A 12,210-nucleotide genomic window follows, 5' to 3' on the forward strand; every position below is an offset into this window, starting at 1 on the left:
GTAGATACGTGAACAGTCAGTAAAAACGACTCCAGGGGTCTGATTCTCTGGTGCTTTCACAACAAGTGTCATTTGCACCTGTGCGTAAGGAGTGCAAAGTCCTCCCAAAGCACAGCCTTCCACTCTCACCACTGGTAACGTTTTCGTACCTACTTTGTATTCACTTTGCACAGGTGCAAGTGACAGCTCAGGTGGGGAATCAGACCCTGTGGGCTTTCGTCCCATGGTGATGTGCGCTGGATAAAACCGCTCATAGACGGGTTCCAGTTCTGTCCTTGGTTACACCAGTTCTGTTCTTGGTGGAATTACTCCAGATGGACACTGGTGCAAATGAGAGAACAATAAGATTACGACCCCAGTGAAAATGAAAAAGATCCATCAACAAAATGTGCGTCAGTAAATAACAGTGAGATACTTTTAAGGAAGCTTAATTCTTCATTCTGGCACCAGCCGTTGTATTTCAGTCCATTAATTTAATTTACTGTGGATATCCGAAATAAGCTGTGAGCTCCCATGCTACAAACTTCCTCTCCCCACAAATCATAGTGGGCGTGATTGTCTCATTTACTCTGGTATAAAATGGATGAGATTGGAATTAAGTCTAGTAGTTTATGTCTACACAGCAACTTTCCCCCAAAGGATCCCAGAGCACTTCACAAACTTAAGGCATGGTCCTGCAAACCTGTAAGATTAGGGGCTGGTCTACACTACAAAGTTAGGTTGGCTTAGCTACATTGCTCAGGGCTGCGAAAAATTTCACGCCCTGTGCGATATAATTAAGCCGCCATAGAACCCAGTGTGGACGTTGCTAGGAGAGGTGGATTTACTACATCCGTGGACGAATCCCTTCCATCGCTGTAGTAAGTATCTATGCTGCAGCTGTGCTGCTGTCGTGTTTCTAGTGTCCGTATACCCTAGATTTTCCAAAGAGCTGAAGGCCAGATTTACAAGTGCTCAGCACCCAGGACTGGGGCCAGGTTTTCCAAAGGGCTTAGCACTTAAATATGCTGTGTCTTTTGGAAAATATGGTCATTTATTATGCTACCTAAATGGGAGCACAGCTCTTTAGAAAAACTGACCCTTAGTGTAGCTGATCTCCAACTGTGATCCATGCTATATAAATCCAAGCTGTTGCTTTTTGTGTGTTTTCTTTTCTCTTTACTCTGGAAATAGGTCCTAAAGTGCTAAATTTGGATCTGAATCCAAATTCAGAACCATACAGATATTATATAAACCTTCCCTTGTGTGCGCTGTTTAAGAGTTGCAGCCTTCCACCCCAGAGACAGCTGCATTCGAGTGGTAAGTGAGGAGACCCCATGTAGAATTTAAAGATCAACTTGTTAAGCTCACTGGGATCCTTTTGGATTAATGGATTTTAAATGCAATGGGCCTGAGTCTGATTGTCCTTTAAATTATCCCTGTGTAAATCTGGAGTAACCACATTAGGGTCGGGGTAAGTGAGGAGAATCGGAGAAAGAAGTCAGATTCTCTCCTGCCATAACTCTGTTGGCCCAGCGTGGTGTTCCTAAAAAGAGAAGGAGTACTTGTGGCACCTTAGAGACTAACCACCTGCCGGAGGGCAAATGCCATCATGGTGTCAACGTGGAAATTCCCCAACAGGTGATAACCGCAGCCTCCCTGCACCTTGGCTCAGGCAAGGACTATACCCCAGATTCTGCAGGGAACTAATCTTCCTCTCTTGGTCCGTGGCTGGCACCCAGTGGGTGATCAGCACTCTGTTAGCGTGAGGTAGGAATCAGCCAGCCCCCACCCCGATGTGGCCGATACAGGCCCTGCATGCCGGGGAGGAGCAGCTCTCTGCACTGTCGAATTCCTGGCTTGACCCCCCAGCTGTGGCTCTGCGAGGCTCCCGTTTGTAGCTCAAGGCTGCACACACAGTGCCTTTGTTAGCCTGAGCTCTAGCCAGTGGGGTTGGGACGCAGAGCACGTCGGCTGCAGAGCATCGCTTCTGAGTGGGCCACTCCATCCCCCAGGCAGGGAGCAAATTCATGGATGCCATTGGAGACTGCGTCGGGGAGTGAGCAGCCCTTTAGCTCGGGGACATCTAGCACCCTGATGCAAGGGGTTAAGATACCAGCCCTCAGCAGCGTAGTTAGGGACCAGGCCCTGGGTGTCGAGTTCCTAGTGCACATTTGGCCCACTACTGCTGGTCAGGACTCTTTTCCTCCTCCGTCTCCCTTACCGCTCTGCGCCTGCTTCCCGTCATCCTCCACTGCCCATGCTGCTCTGGACCCTCTGCCTCCCTGCTGCTCCCTAATCCATCTGAGTTTAGGATCCACCCTCTGGTCACCGTTCGCAGGCTGCACAGTGTCTGTAGGGGTGAGTGAACAAGACTCCAGCTTTCGAGATCCCAACAGGACTCCAGTGCAGGTATTCCAGCCCCACAGCTGACCAGACCTCTCCGTCTCCCGTCCCTACTGCTTGCCCTCTGCATGACTCCATGCTTCCCTGAGGCATAGGCTACCTACCGGACGCCTGTGAGGCTGAGCCCTGTGAAACAGCTCGAATGCAGTCTGGCTGGGACAGCTGTGAGGTAATCTGCAGAATCTGATGCAAATCCCCCACCCCTATTGAAAGCTGCTTGTGCTGTCTCATCACCAGGTGTAAATCGGCATTGCTCGATTGACTAGAATCTACATCCGCTGAGGATCTGGTCTTCTGTGAAACACAGACCGTACACCTGCATGATGGGCTCCTGGCCCCTGACTCTCTCCCTTCTCTCTATTTTCTTCTTCCATTCCTAGGTGCTGTTGTAATACCCACAATAAATAATAATTCATCGTGGTGCAAGAGATGCAGTGAAGCTAGGGGAAAGGGGAAGTTATCCTGTGTCTGGCGTGGGGTCAGACCAGACATAGCAACACATGCTATCTAGCAAAGTTCACAGACCGCATGGGTGTGGGTGTATGTCCGGTAATAGAATTGCCCTGCCAGTATGGGACAGATCAGTGACTGTAAGGACCAACCCACAGGTAGTGACCCTAACAGGACAGGAATAGGGTGTTAACCCCTTAGTGCCTGCCGTGTAACCAAGAATGTGTTTGGTGGTAAGTTAAAGGCACCAGGAAGAATGTTTCCCTGTAAGCAGCATTGTCAGCCTTCCCCTCCCTTTAAAGTGGTCTCCCATCCTGGGGCCAGAGGTACCTGATAATGGGGAGGGGAGTGGTACTGGTTGATCCAGCCCCAGGTACCTCTACCACTGTGTGGGTGAGTGTTCTTGGGGGCCCTCATATGACCTCCTTCCAGCCCTGGCTGCCTCTCCCTCGCCCCACTGTTGACATGAAATCCAATGTCTTCCTAAATAGAAGCCTGGAACCCAGGGAAGGGTCATCCAGGGGCACAGCACGAGCTGAGTGATTTATAGAAGGCACCTGGGCTGTTTGCTTTGGTCGCAGCTCCCCATTTGTGCCATTCGGGCTCCAGCAGTGCAGTGGCAGATGCTGCTGCAGGGAGAAAGCATCTCTCCCAGAAGCATGGTGGGTCCCTGCCTCTCCTCCTCCACTCTCTTCTCTGCCCCTGGAGCCCACAGCCTTTAGAGCTTCCCCAGCTCTCTCACCCTGGGGCAGCCACAGGACTCCTGGAGGCTGACCCCTCTGAGTTCCTTCCTCTCCGATTCTCAGCCCCAGGTCAGCAGCACCAGCCCGGGGTCACTGAGACCCAGTGTAATCTGAGAACATGATCCTTGCCAGGGTGGTGGAGAAACTGCCCAGCTTGCTGGAGCCTCCTGCCCTGAGCTTCCAGCAGGGAGGGTGGCTTCTGGGGTGGGTGTCCAGAGCTCTGTTTCAGATGATCCTGTCCTGGATTCTGGGGCAAAGGGCAAAGAAATTCTGTTCTCTTCCTCCTTTTTCTCTTCCTTTCTTTCCTTCTCCACTCCCCATTTGTTCTCTTTTGTCCCCTCCCTTCTCTCTATTTTCTTCTTCTATTCCTTTCTCTCCTCCGTTGCCTAGACACTCACTCTCTCCTTCCTGCCTGCATTCCCCCCTCCCCCCATTCCCCTCTTTTGTTTTGCGAGTCCTCTGCCCTTACCTCCCTGTGACTGACAGGAGGCACTGTTCCAAGTGGGGCCAGTGGGAACAGGTGCTCCGGTCGCAGGGCTGGAAGGAAACCCAATCCCATTGGCAGGGCTGCCTTGCTGGCTAACTGCTGATGCACCTTACCAGCCCCGAGGACGGGCCTGGGGGCTCCTGCCCGAGACAGAGCAGCCAAGTGGTGCCTTTCTGTTGGGGACTTGGCTTGGTTGGGAGGCGCATTTGCTTAGAGTCATGTCAGGCCCTGTCTAACCGGGATGGGCCCTCCCCCTGGCCCTTGTCCAGGTTTAATCTGGATTTAGACTAGGATGCGGTTACGGTAGTGCAGGCGAGACCTTGCACGAGGAAGGGCCCTTTTTCTCTCCGCCTTGCCAGGGGCCTGCACCTCTGCGAGTCACTTGTTTCCTGCTCCGGGGTAGGAGCCAGTCAATGAGATGGGCATGGGCTCTGCCCTCTGGTATCACATGGTAGCTGCAGGGAGAGGTGGAGCTAATAGAGATAGGGAAGGGGTTACAGAAGTGGGGAATTTGGCTGGAGTGGTGGAGTGAATGGGGCAAGGTGGCTGGGTGAGAGCTGGCACCTGAGAATGGTCTGAGCTGTAATCTACCTTGTCTCTCTATACTTCGATCTAGTTTGTCCATGGCTATTTGTCTCTAGATCTAATCTCTCTCTTATCTCTGTATCCTGCATCCGTCTGGGCCAGGCCCCCAGCTGGCATAAATGGCAAAACCAATGGGACTATGCCAACTGTCTCCATCAGAGGATCTGACCAATACCTTTTGGATTACGATAGCACTCCGAGTCCCCAGTCAGGATCGGGACCCCATTGTGCTGGGTGCTCTATGCACGCAGTGTCCCTGCCAGGAGACTTTCTGTTCTAAGTTAGTGGGTTCCCTAATGGGGCCTGCTTTTCCATTTTCCTGGGATCCCGTTCCCATTTAGCCGCATGTTGCATTACCCTAGCACCTATTCATGATCCTCAGGGGCTGAGATCTCATGATCGAGGGCGGTACAAGATGCAAGGTGTAGCAGAGGTTACATAGACTGGTTTTGTGCCAGATTTACAGGTCTCTCTCTGAGGAATGTAGGGAGCCAGACGGTACTTGCTCTGGATGTTACTGGATGACCCTGAGGCTAATGCCTCTCATCTTGCAAAGAATCACAAGAATCTTTAATGGTCCACAGCTCGCGGGGACCTCACTTGTGCGTCTGGCCTGAAAGAAAGCACTGCTATGGGCCAGTGGTTTGGTTCACTCTCGGAGGGAAGAGCGCCCCCTAGTGAATCACCAGCACCACATCCTGCAGCACCCTGGGAAAGACCCCCCCTTTCCCCCCGCTTAGTTCAGGATTGTTCATGAGAGCCCAGTCTGGTGGCCGTTCTCCAGGCTGAGCTTGCTGCCTTCAGTTTTCATGGCCCTTGTGACTCCAGTGGTTTTCATTCTCCTTCTGTCAGACCTGTTAGCCTCCCCCCACACTGCGGGTGAGTCAGAGCGAAAGCAGAAGCTGCTGAGCATTACCGAGGGTGAAGCCAAGCAGAACCGGCTGGGCTATTTTAAAACAGGCCTAATTTCCCCCTCCCCATTTCGCATCAGGGGCCTGCCCTCACTTTGGCTTCCCTTTTCCCCTCACCCTCACCTCTCCCTCTCTTCAGGTGATTGGCTGAGGAATTTCCTAAGGGGAAATAGCAGAATTCTCTGCTCACCGCCACCCCCTGTTTCTTGTAAAGCAAGTTCACAGTTAGGGGAAGGAGGGAGGCACTGTGTGGTGCAGATTTCTTGGTTGTCCTAGGCCGTCTCTGTGCTCACAGACAGCCCCACTGAGAGACCAGTGGCCAGCGATCACAGTCATAGAATCATAGAATATCAGGGTTGGAGGAGACCTCAGTAGGTCATCTAGTCCAATCCCCTGCTCAAAGCAGGACCAACCCCAACTAAATCATCATTGTTTGACTCTTGCTTGTTGTCTCTTATCTTGTATGTAGAGTGCAAGCTCTGAAGTGTCCACAGTCAGCCTCATTTTATTAGCTCTTTGGGGCCGGGGCTGCCTGTTTGCTCTGCGGAAGTACAGCCCCCAGCACAATGCGGCTCTGACCTTAGTATAGGGCCTCTAGGCGCTGCTGGCGGAGAAATAATGAACAATGATGGTGACCTCTTAGGTGTCAAGACGGATATGCAGGAGTTTGCACCCACTGAGCTAATCAAGATCCATACCTGGTTAGCTCACTAGATGCAAACCCCAGCTTGCACTTGGGGGTGGGGGGAAGGGTGGATGGCCTGTGATATGCAGGAGGTCAGACTGGTGGATCTGGTGGTCTCTTCTGGGCTTAAACTCTGTTTATTTACTTGGCGTATGCAATCCAGTCATGCCAAGCTACAGCATTCTTATCAACATCGTTCAAGGCACGACTTGCCTAAGCATAGGGGTCAGCCCTGGCCCAACTACACCGACTGCTAGGCATTGATGGCTGACTCCGGGCTATTCCAGCATGTAAATAAGGTTCTCAGTCAAGATACGCAATGGATGGTTTTCCTGTCCCCTAGCATATTTTACAGTGGTGTGAGGTAACCGCCATGCTACCTGCTCATCTGTGCATTGATCGCCTGTGCCCGTGCATGTTTCTGTGTAGACTCCCCAGTGCTTCCAGTTGTCTTTGATCTGCCGATATTTCAGATGCTTTCATGGCAATCCCAAGCTGGATCCTGAAAGGCACTGAGTACCATCAGCCCCCCAAAGGGACGTAAAGGCACTCGGCACCTGACAGAGTTCATTTCCCCCCCCCCTTGTCCTCTCTCTCTTTCATCTCTTGGTTGCATCAGCAAGGAGGGAGAAATGCAAACCTGACCAGAAACCTGGAGTCAGGAAGAGCGGCTCCCTTGGGCATCACGTGGCAGTGTGAGGAGGCAAACGTTGCTGGGGGCTCTGCTACTATGGCGACGAAGGGGCCATGTGAGACCCTGGATGGAGAGGGGCCGCATTGTGCTCTGTTGCGATGCCATGAATCTGGAGTAACTCCACTGAAGTCAGCGCAGCTATTCCACATTTACATCAGCGTCGCTGAAAGCAGGGTCTGGACTGGATGGATGGCCACGTTGCTGGGCATGGGGGACGGATGCCATCATTCTGTCTGCACTGCCTGGATCTGCTCCCGTGGGAGTGTAGACTTTGGGCTGCAGCGACATACAGCCTCTGCCTGGGGCAGGAAGGGAAGCAGGTTCTGGTTTACAGTGACTGTCAGGGACAAGCCTGTGTTGTAATTTGAGATGGGTGGTCATGGCTCGGCGCACATCACATGACCCCCTCCTCCCCAGCAGATAGCCTGTTCTGACTCTGAAGGGCCCAGAGTGGGCTACCGGCATCCTGTAGGACCGGGCCTCTGTTTCGGCAGAGAGAGGCAGACTCATCCTGGAGCGGAAGCAGAGCTTACTCAATGCCCTAGGCTGAGACCCGTTCTGTGCTTTCATTTCCTACTCCTCCCTCTCCCATCCTGCCCATCTCTAGGTTTGTCCCTACAGCTTCCCCCTCTTTGGGCACTTCCAGCCCCTGCTGGCCTTGGACATGAGCTGGGGATGCAAATTCAGAGCCTCCAATGGCTGCTCTAACTCCTCCTATTCCCTGACACAAGGGGACCACCTGTGCATGTGAGAAGGGAGTTGGGCCTCTCTGGTCCAGGCAGTCCTTGGCCTGGTTGCTGCTAGCGAGTGCTGGTGGGTTCTGTGCTGCGGATACCGGTTTGCAAGGAAATGGACCGAGGCCTACTCTCATCACAAAGTTGAGCAAGCAGCTTCACAAGGGCTGGATTTGAAATCCCTCACCTGCACAGCTGTTCTCCACTCAGCCTCCCCAAGCCACCCTGTCCTCAGTGGAAGGGATTATTAACCACTTCACTGCCAAAGCGTGCCCCGGGTATATTCATGAAATGTGCTCCTCCAGTTCAGGGTTTCATTTTCACTTGGTCTCCTGGCTGTGTAGAGTTGCGGAGTGGCTTTTAAACAGCTGCTGTTTAATAGAGAAGCAATTTCAAGACCGTTTACAAAGTGCTTTTGGGTGCCTCCAATATGGGCACATACGATTTGTTGTCATTGCTGCTTTATAAGGCTTTTCCTCTCACTGGACACTTGATGTTTATGATTATTACTCGTCACTTGCATTAGCTGGGACGTGTCCACAGTCAGCCTCATTTTATTAGTTCCAGGCCACTCTATCATCTCTCCATCCCTGTGGCGTTTATTTCTGCACTTCCCTTGACTCTCCTTCGCCTCAAGGCTTAGCATCATCTTACACATTTCACCATGTCCTCTGCTGTGTCTTCTAGCTAGTTTGCAAAAGTCATCTAACCAAAATGACACTTAATACCCCTCCCAGTGGGACCCCATGGGCACCTCTCACCACTCCCCCTCCCAGTGAGATGAGCCACCACGTATAATTAATTACCTTCCTCTTGCCGTTCAATAGCCAGCTTTTGATCCATGTAATCGTATTTCTGTCCAAGCCAGCTTGATTTAATTTCCCCCTTAGGGTATCGCGTGGCACTGTGCATCAGATGCCTCATTGAAATCCAGATATATTGTATCCACCACATCTCTTCTGTCTAACGTTATGTATTTTGTTTAAATAGGAAAAACCCTTCAGATTTTTCTGGCTACATTTATTCCTAAGTAAACCCGGGTTGTTTGGCTTCTATGTTTCCCCTTTAAATATTTCCTCATTCCTTTTGGTAGAGGATGTGAGTTAACTTACAAAGAGGGTCTTTACCCTCATTGTTCTTTGTTCCCTCTTTAAAAATTGGTATCAAGCTGGCACAGGTTGTGCCCTGGAATGAATGGAAAAAAGACCAAATAAGCTACTAGCTGGTGCGATTTTTTTTTTCCCTATGGACCTTGGCCTCGATTTTTCAAACTGAGTTGTGCTTTTGGATGCCTAGTTAGAGACACCGTAAAGGGGCAGAGGGGGTTCAGCGCTGTCTGATAATCAGGCCCCTTTAAGAGGTCTCAAGTTGGGCCCCCCCAAAGCTCTAGTGCTGGTTCTCAACCAGAGGTAGGCAGAGGTCTGCCAGGGGGTACACCAATTCATCTAGATATTTGCCTAGTTTTACAACAGGCTACATAAAAAGCACTAGTGAAGTCAGTACAAGCTAAAATTTCCTACAGACAATGACTTGTTTATACTGCTCTGTATACTATACACTGCAATGTAAGTACAATATTTATATTCCAGTCGATTTGTTTTATAACTACATGGTAAAAATAAGAATAAGTAATTTTTCAGCACTAGCGTGCTGTGACCCTTTTTGTATTTTTATGTCTGATTTTGTAAGCACGTAATTTTTAAGTGGGGTGAAACTTGGGGGTAGGCAAGACCAAGCAGACTTCTGAAATGATTATAGTAGTATGGAAAGGTTGAGAGCCATTGCGCTTCTGAAACTCTTGGACTGTGTCTTTTGCCTGATATGTAAGACTCAGGCCCTGCCCACCTGTAGGTCATGAGAGAGGAAGGATGGCCCAGTGGTTAGGGTACTGAACTGGGACTTGGGAGACCTGGGTTCTGTTTTCTCCTCTGCCACAGGAAATTCCTGTGAGAGTTTGGGCAAGTCACCTAGCATCTCTGTGCTTCAGTTTACCCATCTGCACTGCCCTGCCTCACGGAGGGTTGTGAGGAGAAATGCTTTAAAAAAAAGATTCTGAGGTGCTCAGATACTGCCCCGCTGAGGGCCATATAAGAGCCAAGGATAGATGATGATGATGATGCATCTCTCTCTTCCCCCATAGATCTCGGGTTTCTTATAACAGTGGGTCAGTATCATTGTTCCTATTTTACCAGTGGGAGACACTGAGGCACGAAGTGGGGCTGTGACTTGCCTGGCTGAGGTCACACCATAAGTCAGTGGCTGTGCCAGGCCCAGGCCCTAGAACTTGATTCTCAGTTACTCCATTTTCATGCTGGAGGGAAGGGGGGTTTAAGCCACTTCTGCGCTGCCTGGATTCTGGAACCGTGCACGGATCTGCCCAGTCCCATACAGACCACGGGAAGCAAAGAATAATTATAGCACAGTACACTCGGCCCATGCCTCTGACCCCCATGCCAGGGGCTGGGAGCAGCGTCCACCATATGGAGCCCCTTTCACTAACTCACACTTGGGCGTGCAGTGTCTTTTCTCAGGGGCCCTTTCCACACACTTAAAGCCCCTTTATGCTGGCAGAGTAGCACAGAAGGGCCTTGACGTCGCTGAGAATGTCCCACTGTCTCTTGATTTGTAGTCCAGTGCCCTATCGCCCCTGGGGCATGTTTGGCTCTTTTTGCAAGTGTTGTGATGTTAGCGCTGGTCTCTTGGACAAATTCCCTTTGAGCTAATTGCATCCTGCCTCCATGAATACTCTTTGCAGTTTTCACTGGACCCATTTTCTCCCAAATGCAGTGCTGTTATTGGGCATGCTTAAACAGCACCCTGTATTTTGCCTCAGAGGTGACTGCATTTTAGTGGTGTAAGAATTGATTGCTAATACAGCAGCAACTCTGTAGTGAAAGGGATGAGGCAGTTTCCATCCTGAGCCCAGTTTTGAGGTGATCCCACCCACTAGAATATTAAAATGCTTTGGGACCTTTCTGAATGAAAAAACACTCAGTAAATGTAAGTCATTGTCTGGGCCTCTAGACTGGATTATTATCCAGATCTGTTGACTGGTTTGTGTCTGTGTGTGCGTGTGTGTATGTATTGGGGGGTAAAGGTATGGTATTTAAAAACAATATATCTGTTCAGACAGTGTCTCCATGTACCCCACACCTTCCACATCAGATAGGTAACAATAGCCTCGCTTTGCAAACAGGGAGACTGAGACGCAGAGAACTTAGGGGACTTGCTCATGGTCCGAAAGCCACGGATGGAGCTCAGGAGTCTTGGTTCTGAGGCCTGTGCCTTAAACACAAGATCATCCTTCCTCTTGCTTCCTTGTTTATCAACATCATGGGTTCCCAGGTGTTTGAGTGTGCAAACCTTGGAGAAGAGAGAGAGAGGCAAGGGTCAGAAGTGAATCGCTAACAGGACTGTGCGGGATGGGAGTTAGACAAGTCCTCTCCCCCTGCTGCACTTTTCTGCTCTGGATTGACCTCTGTAGGACACTTTGTAGTGTCACAATTCATGGGAGTGGCATGTCTTGACTGAGTGGGAAAGGTAACCCGGTCCCCCTGATCACTCTCAGTTCCCTAAATATACAAGGAAACATCCCTTCCCTGCATTGCCAGATTCACTGCTCCTGCTGCTGAATTGTGTACCTCCTGCCTTCTTCATCTCGAATCTCTCTCCTTCCCCCCCCACATGTCTTCAGACACAGCAGTCTGGAGAAAAAATTCTGCTTTGAACCACCTGCCATCTTCCCCAAGTTACGGATGATGGGCTATCCCAGTGTGAGCTAGCAATTAGAGTAGTGGACCGGGAGCCAAGACCCCTGGGTTCAGTTCCACAGTCTGCATGGGCGGGTGGTTCCCAAACCTTTTCCTAAGGTGAATCGCCAACTGCATTTTGTCTTATTTATTTTTGCGACCCACCATTATGGATATGCACCCTCTGCCCCGGCACTGCAACCCTAACCCCCGTGAGCCTTGCCTGTACTGACCAAGCAGCTCCTATCCCGCAGGGCTGGGCCCAGCTCTGGGCTCATGGTGGGCTCACCCCACCCCTGCAGGAACTCCCTTCTGCCTCGGGCCAGGGGAAGTGTGTGTTTGCTTAGGCAAAGGACCTGTGATGGGTTAATCTGGCCCTAGATGTGGTGACCCACTTAGAACCTTCCTGCGACCCATCATTTGGGCAACACTTGTCCAGGGGATAGAGCAGACGGTCACAAGTCAGGACTCCTGGGTTCTATTCGCACTGACTCCCTGTCCCCATCTGTAAAAAGGGGCATCATGACACTGAGCTGTACCTGCCTCGCAGGATGGATGAGTCCGTAACACTCAGTACTTCAGAAACAGTATGTCCCAGGTAGGGCGGCTCCCTCTGGAGCCCCCTCGTCTCTGCAGGCTTCTTTAGCGCTGCTTCACTGCACCTGAATGGGCTCCCATCCCCTTTGTATGGACAAACAAGAGCCCTGTCTGTGTCTGGCTGCGTCGCTCTCCGTCACCTCGTGCTGCTTCTCTCGCCTCCAGACTCTTGCATGCAGGCTCGTGGGAC

The 12,210-nt window shown here is 51.0% G+C and overlaps 1 protein-coding gene across 3 annotated transcripts in view; it reads left to right on the forward strand.

The window, feature by feature from the left end:
* The window catches only part of TFEB (transcription factor EB), a 50,216-nt gene that overhangs the window by 24,006 nt on the left and 14,000 nt on the right, over positions 1-12,210 (forward strand). The window lies entirely within an intron of this gene.

The sequence above is a fragment of the Lepidochelys kempii genome, chromosome 21 (genome assembly GCF_965140285.1).
Source record: "Lepidochelys kempii isolate rLepKem1 chromosome 21, rLepKem1.hap1, whole genome shotgun sequence".
Classification (NCBI taxonomy): Eukaryota; Metazoa; Chordata; order Testudines; family Cheloniidae; genus Lepidochelys; species Lepidochelys kempii.